This window comes from Dipodomys ordii, unplaced genomic scaffold (genome assembly GCF_000151885.1).
Source record: "Dipodomys ordii isolate 6190 unplaced genomic scaffold, Dord_2.0 Scaffold187, whole genome shotgun sequence".
In the NCBI taxonomy this organism is placed as follows: domain Eukaryota; kingdom Metazoa; phylum Chordata; class Mammalia; order Rodentia; family Heteromyidae; genus Dipodomys; species Dipodomys ordii.
In genome coordinates this window covers 2,095,032-2,102,007 of record NW_012267403.1, presented here as the reverse complement: position 1 = coordinate 2,102,007, position 6,976 = coordinate 2,095,032, and positions in this window count along the sequence as shown.

Sequence of the window (6,976 nt, the reverse complement as noted above, 5' to 3'; positions counted from 1 at the left end):
GAGGGGAGGATTTCCAGAAGACAGGGACAGTAAGAAATTTCTCTAGGGAATTTTTAAAAAATTTTATTATCTTTTAGTTGTACAAAGGGGTTTCAATTCAACATGTCAGCGTATGAGTACAATGCATCTTGATCAATGTCACCCATCCATTGTTCTCCTCCATCTTTCCAAACTCCACCCATCCTCTCAAGTTACTAGGTTCAATTTTCATATATATATATATATATAGAATATTATTATGATATTCACCCACCATTCCTCTTTCCATTTTTCTGTCCCTGGTCCCCTTGATCTCTCCTCAACAAAACAAGTTTCAGGTTCCTGCTATTCATTTTGTTAAACTGTAAATTAGTTGTTCAAAGGAGTTACATCATTGGAATTCTCCTGTACATATACCATATGTTTGTGTATATATACATACATATAACCCTGTATATGTTTTCATATATTCTTATAATTTAGATCCAACTTCCACAGAAAGAAAACATGTCTTTTTCTCCCTGAGCCTGACTTACTTCACTTATTTTTTTAGGTCCAGGGCAGTTTTTGAATTTTTGTTCCATGTAATATTTGAGATAGCCAATGGAAAAATCTCCATAGTCAGAGAAGTATACAAACTCTTCACTCTACTTCCATTCTAGAGATAAGCAATATAATATTAGAATGTTAAAGTCTTTGAATAATTCTGCAATAAAGTCCCTGTGTAACTTTGACCAAGTGATCTCAAAATTTATTTGCTCTCTGAGCTCATTTTTTGGCCTCCTCTTTTAACCCTTGGTTTTATTTCTCAGGAAGCAAAAACCCTCCATGTTTGCTGATGTTCTGTCCACTCTATATGAGGTTCACAGAGTGATTTCTTTTCTCCCACAAAATCCTAGGTGACATTTGGTACCTAAACTCAATGCTAATGGACTAATGAAAATGAAGTCAATCAGTAAAACATTTATTGAATATCATAGTTAAAATGCTAGGCAACTGTAGTGGAAGTATTCATCAAGGAAATAGTCATGTGTTCTAGAAGCTCACAATGCAGTTAAGATCTCAAGAATATTCCCTGAGAAAACTCACTAGCAATCCAAAAGGTTATTTTGAGTGGTAGGAGACATATGGGCACATACTAAGACCCAGATAAATAATGTTTTGTACATGATAAAGGAAAAAGTATAGGTTTATTTGGGAATGTGCCCAGAGGGACTGGACACTGACAAGGCCTAGACATATAGGGACAAATTGGACAAGCAAAAAAAAGTAGAGAATGTGATCCAGGGAGAAAAACAAGAGGAAAAGGAGGAAGGCAATAATGAAAGTATGCCCCGCTTTCTCACATAAGTCATAATACTTGTATGAGAATCCTGGGGTCCTGGCTATGAGAAGGGAGATATGAAGAAAGAATGAGTAAACAAGCACTTCCCTCCCTTTATACCCTATGCCATGAAGAGCTTGTGTACTCTTTAGCATTCTCATGATATTTGCAGACACATCTCATAGTAGTTGCCCCCAGAGTTGTGTCACTTTTCCCCTGTATACTCAGATACAATGCCTTAGTTCCCTCAAAGTCATAGAAAATAACAGAATAGCTCGGTGTTTGGAAAGCATTCTTTTATGTAGTCGACAATTTATTCATTGTGTCCATCTGCCCTGGCCTGGAGCTGCTAGGCAGGTGCCGCACTTGGGGTATTTGACAAACTGACACTCTACCACATGGAGTGTCCAACTCAGCTTGTCAAATACACGGAGCGTGGCACTGCTGGAAGCCAGACCAGGGGCTTCCTTGGGACAGTGAGATCGTCTTGGAAGATGTGGCCCTGGAAAAAGAGAGAGAGAGCAATGATGAAATTACACTCAGATTCTCCAGAACGTTTGGAGGCTGAAGGGACCCACCTAAAGAGCAGCATAGAGAAATAAGCAAAATAAGGCATATAGCTCAGCCAGAGGAAAGATTATAAGTACCCATAGCATCTCATGAGTCTCCATCTTCAATGGGGTTCTGTAATAGGATAATTTGGTGATTACCCTGCCTTCTTGACTTGAAGAAAGGACCAACCCCATAGTTCTTGCTCTACTTTCTTATCTTCCAATTTTCTCAAGTTGTTTTCTTACAAATGTCAAGGTTAGACTGCATTCTAACACAGGTTTGAAGCCTTACTCCGCCATTAAACTAGTTGAAATACTTGGATAAATTATTTCACCTTCATGAACTCTAACTACATTTAATTACACATAAGGTATGTGTAATTATATACAGTACCTATTTTATAAAATTATTGGGAGAATAATGTGAGATAACGAGTGTCAATTCTTTTGTATTTTCCATATAATGAATGTTCAAAATGGTGGCTGTATCTGGGCATTATGGCACATGCCTGCAATCCCAACAACGTCAGAAGTAGAGGCAGGAGGTGATCGTGCTGCCAGAAATAAAGCAAGATTGACTGATAATTGATTTGACAGAGTAAGTGTAATGATAACAGTGAGTTATTTTAGGCCTAATTCTTATATAACCTGAATACCTTACCCATAAGAACTAAATAATGGCCACAGTAAAAATGTTATTATTGATCATCTGATCCCACCCACTGAAGGTTATAAATTAGGAAATGAAGGTCCATATTAGGGAAGAAACTTGTTAATGCTTATACAATACATCATTTATAGTTAGGAGTTATGCAATATATTACATTATTGTGCCTCTAGATTTATTTTTTATCTGCATCTGGGGAAAGGAAAAGATGCATTAATGAAGAACAAAACTTGGCAGTGGATTTTGCACTATGATACTGCATACATGAACCCACAGCCAATAGGGCAATAAGGAAGCTTGTCAGGATCAGAGTCAGGCCTACAACTTCTTGGAGAATTCCCTTAGGAAGATCCAGGAGCCGTTACTAAAATTTCCAGGCTACCCTTCCCAGCTGTGGCAGTTGTTCTATAAGAAAGTAAAGTAGCTTGTCTATATTCAATTCTACCATGAAAAGTGGCAAACAACCCAAAATGACTAGGAGTGGAAAACTTCTTATGTGGTCTTTCAGCAAGAGTATTTTTCTCAATTCTTTGAGTTGACTATAAAGGAGTAACATGCCCCTTTAATTTAATATCTTGAATGACTTCAAATCTAAGGATCAAAACTATCTTTGCCACTCCTTTACTTCCTTCTTTATACACCTATTTCAGCCTCAGCCTCCCAGAAGTGTAGCTCTCAAAGTGGCCTGGAATCCAGACCAATTGAGTCACAGATTCTTTGCGTGACCTTTGGCAAGTACTTTCTTTCCTCTTTCTGGATCTCTGTTTTTCCCACATGGATCCTTTTAATTTCCCAAGAATCCTTTTAATTCTCAAATTTTATCTGTCAAATAAGAAACTAGAGAAGAAAGAGCATTCTTAGAGAGCCTGCATGGATCACCCCAGGAGAGCTGCCTAAAGATAAATTCAAACATCACTCCCATCTTTTCTCAACAGAGGGGTGACAAGTATCAAAATAAGAGATAGAAAAACAAAGACTTTAGATGGCATTCAACTAATCCTTCTTTTCTTCTTTCTTGCAAAAGGGATTCAAACAGTGGATCTTAGATTGAAGAAAAAAATCACCCAAAGATAATACATCCGGTAAACAATAAACAGGACTACTAGTCAGATTTGCTGACTCCTGGACCCAGTCCTATTTCCATATGACTATCTCCTAAATATAGGTTTTTGTAGGATAATGTCCACCCTTGACTATTTTGGACACTGTCCCAGCTTGGCAATCCAAGAAGAGAGCAAATGGATACTATACCTTTAACTCGAATGCTGCCTTAGCCTTGGAGGGAGCACAGGTTCACTGGTGCTGAGCCAAACTGTAGAGTCCAGAGAGAAAGAGACCTGGTCTTTATGCTGTGAGCAGGAAGGTCATGTGTTTTGAAGGGCTCTTGGTGTCTTGAAGAGGAAAGAGAAATGAGGAAGATAAATTTGAGGTTAGCCAACGGAAATCTGCGTGCAAAATGACAAAACAGGGCTGTTGTGAAAGGGACTGCTAAAGCAGCAATAGTCCCCACTGCTGTGCCCCCACCCATTCCCAGCCAACCTCCAAAAGCTCTCCCATGGTGCTGAGAAGAAGAGCAGAATGCTCCTGGCTGTCCCTCCACGCTGTCTGTAGGGCAGGGAGTTTTGCCCATTGTAACTGAGGGAATCCTGGAATGTCAGCTTTTCGTTATCTAATGAAAATCCTGTTGTCAAAATTGATAAATGGAGTCAATGAGGGATGAAAGGAGGTGTCCAATATCATGAAACATGTTCATGGCAAAACTAAAATTGGATTGCATTTCTATTGCAATCATGTGTTCTCTCACTCTAGCCAAATGCTTTCTGGTCCTGGAATGACCCTCTGACTTGTCTCCTGGTACATACTGGCATAATTTACAGGTCCCAGGACAAAATGAAAATGATACATCTTTTGTTTAAAAAATTAACAATTTCAAGATGATGAATGTAGGATTTTAAACCAAATGTGGGGTCCATGGAAGTGTGGGGTTTTGTGAAATTGTACCCATCACATGGTTATGGAGCTGACCTTGCTGTCACAGCTATGACCATGAGTCACATTATCGTCTCCAGGAGACTTATAGAAATGAAGACACTCCTGTCTTACTACAGTATTTATTATGTGTTTTGCCTATATAATCTCATTTTTTCCAAGAACCCTTTGATATAATATCACTATTTTAACTTGTAGGTGAGGGGACTGAGGCACAGAAATAAAGTGACTTGTCTAAGTAAAGAAACAGAACTAGGAAATAATAGATAAGCAGAATTCCTACTTAGTTTTGGCTCCAAATGTTAGCCTTTTTCTATTCTTCCACACTGGCAACAGGAAAGAAAAGTAGTTGATCTTATAAAATTAAAAAAAATAGGGCTGGGAAAGTGGCTCAGTGGTAGAGCACTTGCCTTGCATGCCTGAGGCCCTAGGTTCGATTCCTCAGCACCATATAAGCAAAAAAAGCCGGAAGTGGCACTGTGGCTCAAGTGGTAGAGCGCTGGCCTTGAGCTGAAGAGCTGAGGGACAGTGCCCAGGCCCAGAGTTCAGGCCCCATGACCGGACCCAAAAAAAAATTAAAAAAATAGTTAATGGACCCCCCTAAGGAGAACTGTGACCTTCAGTTTGAATAAGAGACATAGAGCCTCATATATACAGTCCCTAAGAAGTTCCCCAGAAAGATGATGGGTTTCCATCCTATAGAGTCCTCCATCATATGTTGTAATAACTTAGAGAATGAAAGGACCAATTCTTATTATACTTTCAGGATATACATGGGAAAGCATTCAATGATTACAATGCCCATGTCACAGTCTAGAGCTCACACCAGTAGAAGCAGGGCCCTAGGGACAACAATCTTATCTAATCTATGTATGATCATATAAAATTAGACTCAACAAAAATGATCACATCCTAGGAGCCAGGATCCTAGGGCCTTAGTTCAAACCCTTTTTGTTCCCAGAGCCTTGATTTCCCATTTTAATCACTACAATTTAGACTAGATGACATTAGCCTCTCTAATTCAAACATTCCCCCAGGTTTTTTTTTAATGAATTTCTCCGTCCATTCTCCTATTTACCACTGTGGGTCTACCTGTAGTTTCATGGCCAAGGTTTTGGGGGTAGATAGTCTGAGATAGGGATTCATTTGCCTTCACACTACTCTGGAAAAAAACCTTCCTTTCTACAATAAGTTATTTACTTAGGCCTTGAGACTAGTTTCTCCAGATCTGGCAACTACAAAGATTCGGTTCCTGTTCCTTTTTCGTTTCTGACTAAAGCTTCAGGGGAAGCAGGATGGTCCTGTGGGCACTTTGCTAAGAAGGGGCCCCCCTCCTCCTTACTTACACCATAGAGATTAAGTTCAGCCACCATTCCTTTATTCCTGTCTTATCTATCACTAAAGCTACTTTACCAGCTATTTTTGACTTTTTTTTTCAACATTGAAGATTGAATGTAAGGCTTCACACATGCTAGGCAAGAGCTCAACTACTGAATAATATCTCACCTCCTTTCTACTGGCTTCTAAACAAAAATCTTCTGCAGACAATGTCTTCACCTAGAGGAGAAATTAGTGATGTTGATTGTGTGCCCCATAGTAGGCTAGGCCCATGAGTCAGAAAGATCCACAAATGTTTTCTATGAAGAGTGACTGAATTACAGCGAAGAGCACTGGGCTCCTTTGAGTTCCTCTTTACGAACACAAAGTACGCTGGGAAGGATCAAATTTGCAATAATTAACACAAAGTGTCCTCGTTTAAAAAAAATAGTTTTGAGATAGAGATTTGCTTTATATTCCTGGCTGAAACTTGAGCTCTTCCTGCCTTTGCCTTACGTGCCTTGCTACATGGGTTTCTTCTTTTAAGTTTGTTGTCTGGAAGTCAGAGGCCTCCTATTTTTTGATTCTGTAGGCCACAGCCACGCTTGAGAAGGAAAGAAGATGAGCAAAAATAGAGTGGACAGGTAGTGTACTTAGTACTACTGGAAACCCATATTTAGTACTGGAGTGGAAATAAGACTGACATAGAGTCCTTGTGTCTCAGACCCTAAGTTATAGCTCCTGGTATACAAAACCAGCTATGTAATTCATTTATTATGTGACCTTGAATAATTATGCACCATCTGCCTGAGAGAATTGTCACATCAGATTGAAGAGTTCTCAGGCTAGGGAGGAAGGAAAGACAAACTTTTACCAAAGGAATGCTAAATTGATAGAGGTATAGTACCATCAGAGTAGATGAGAAAGATAGGACTCTCTTTCAGGATGAGGGAAAAGGTGATGGATATGAGACCATTCTTAGAAGAATAAGAATAAATCATAAAGTACAGGAAAATGATACTTTCTTTTTTTATTTATTTTTTTTATTTTTTTAAATTTTATTTTATTTTATTTGTGAACATACTGTACAGAGGGGTTACAATTGCATGGGCAGGATAATGCGTACATTTCTTACCAAGCATTGCAGCC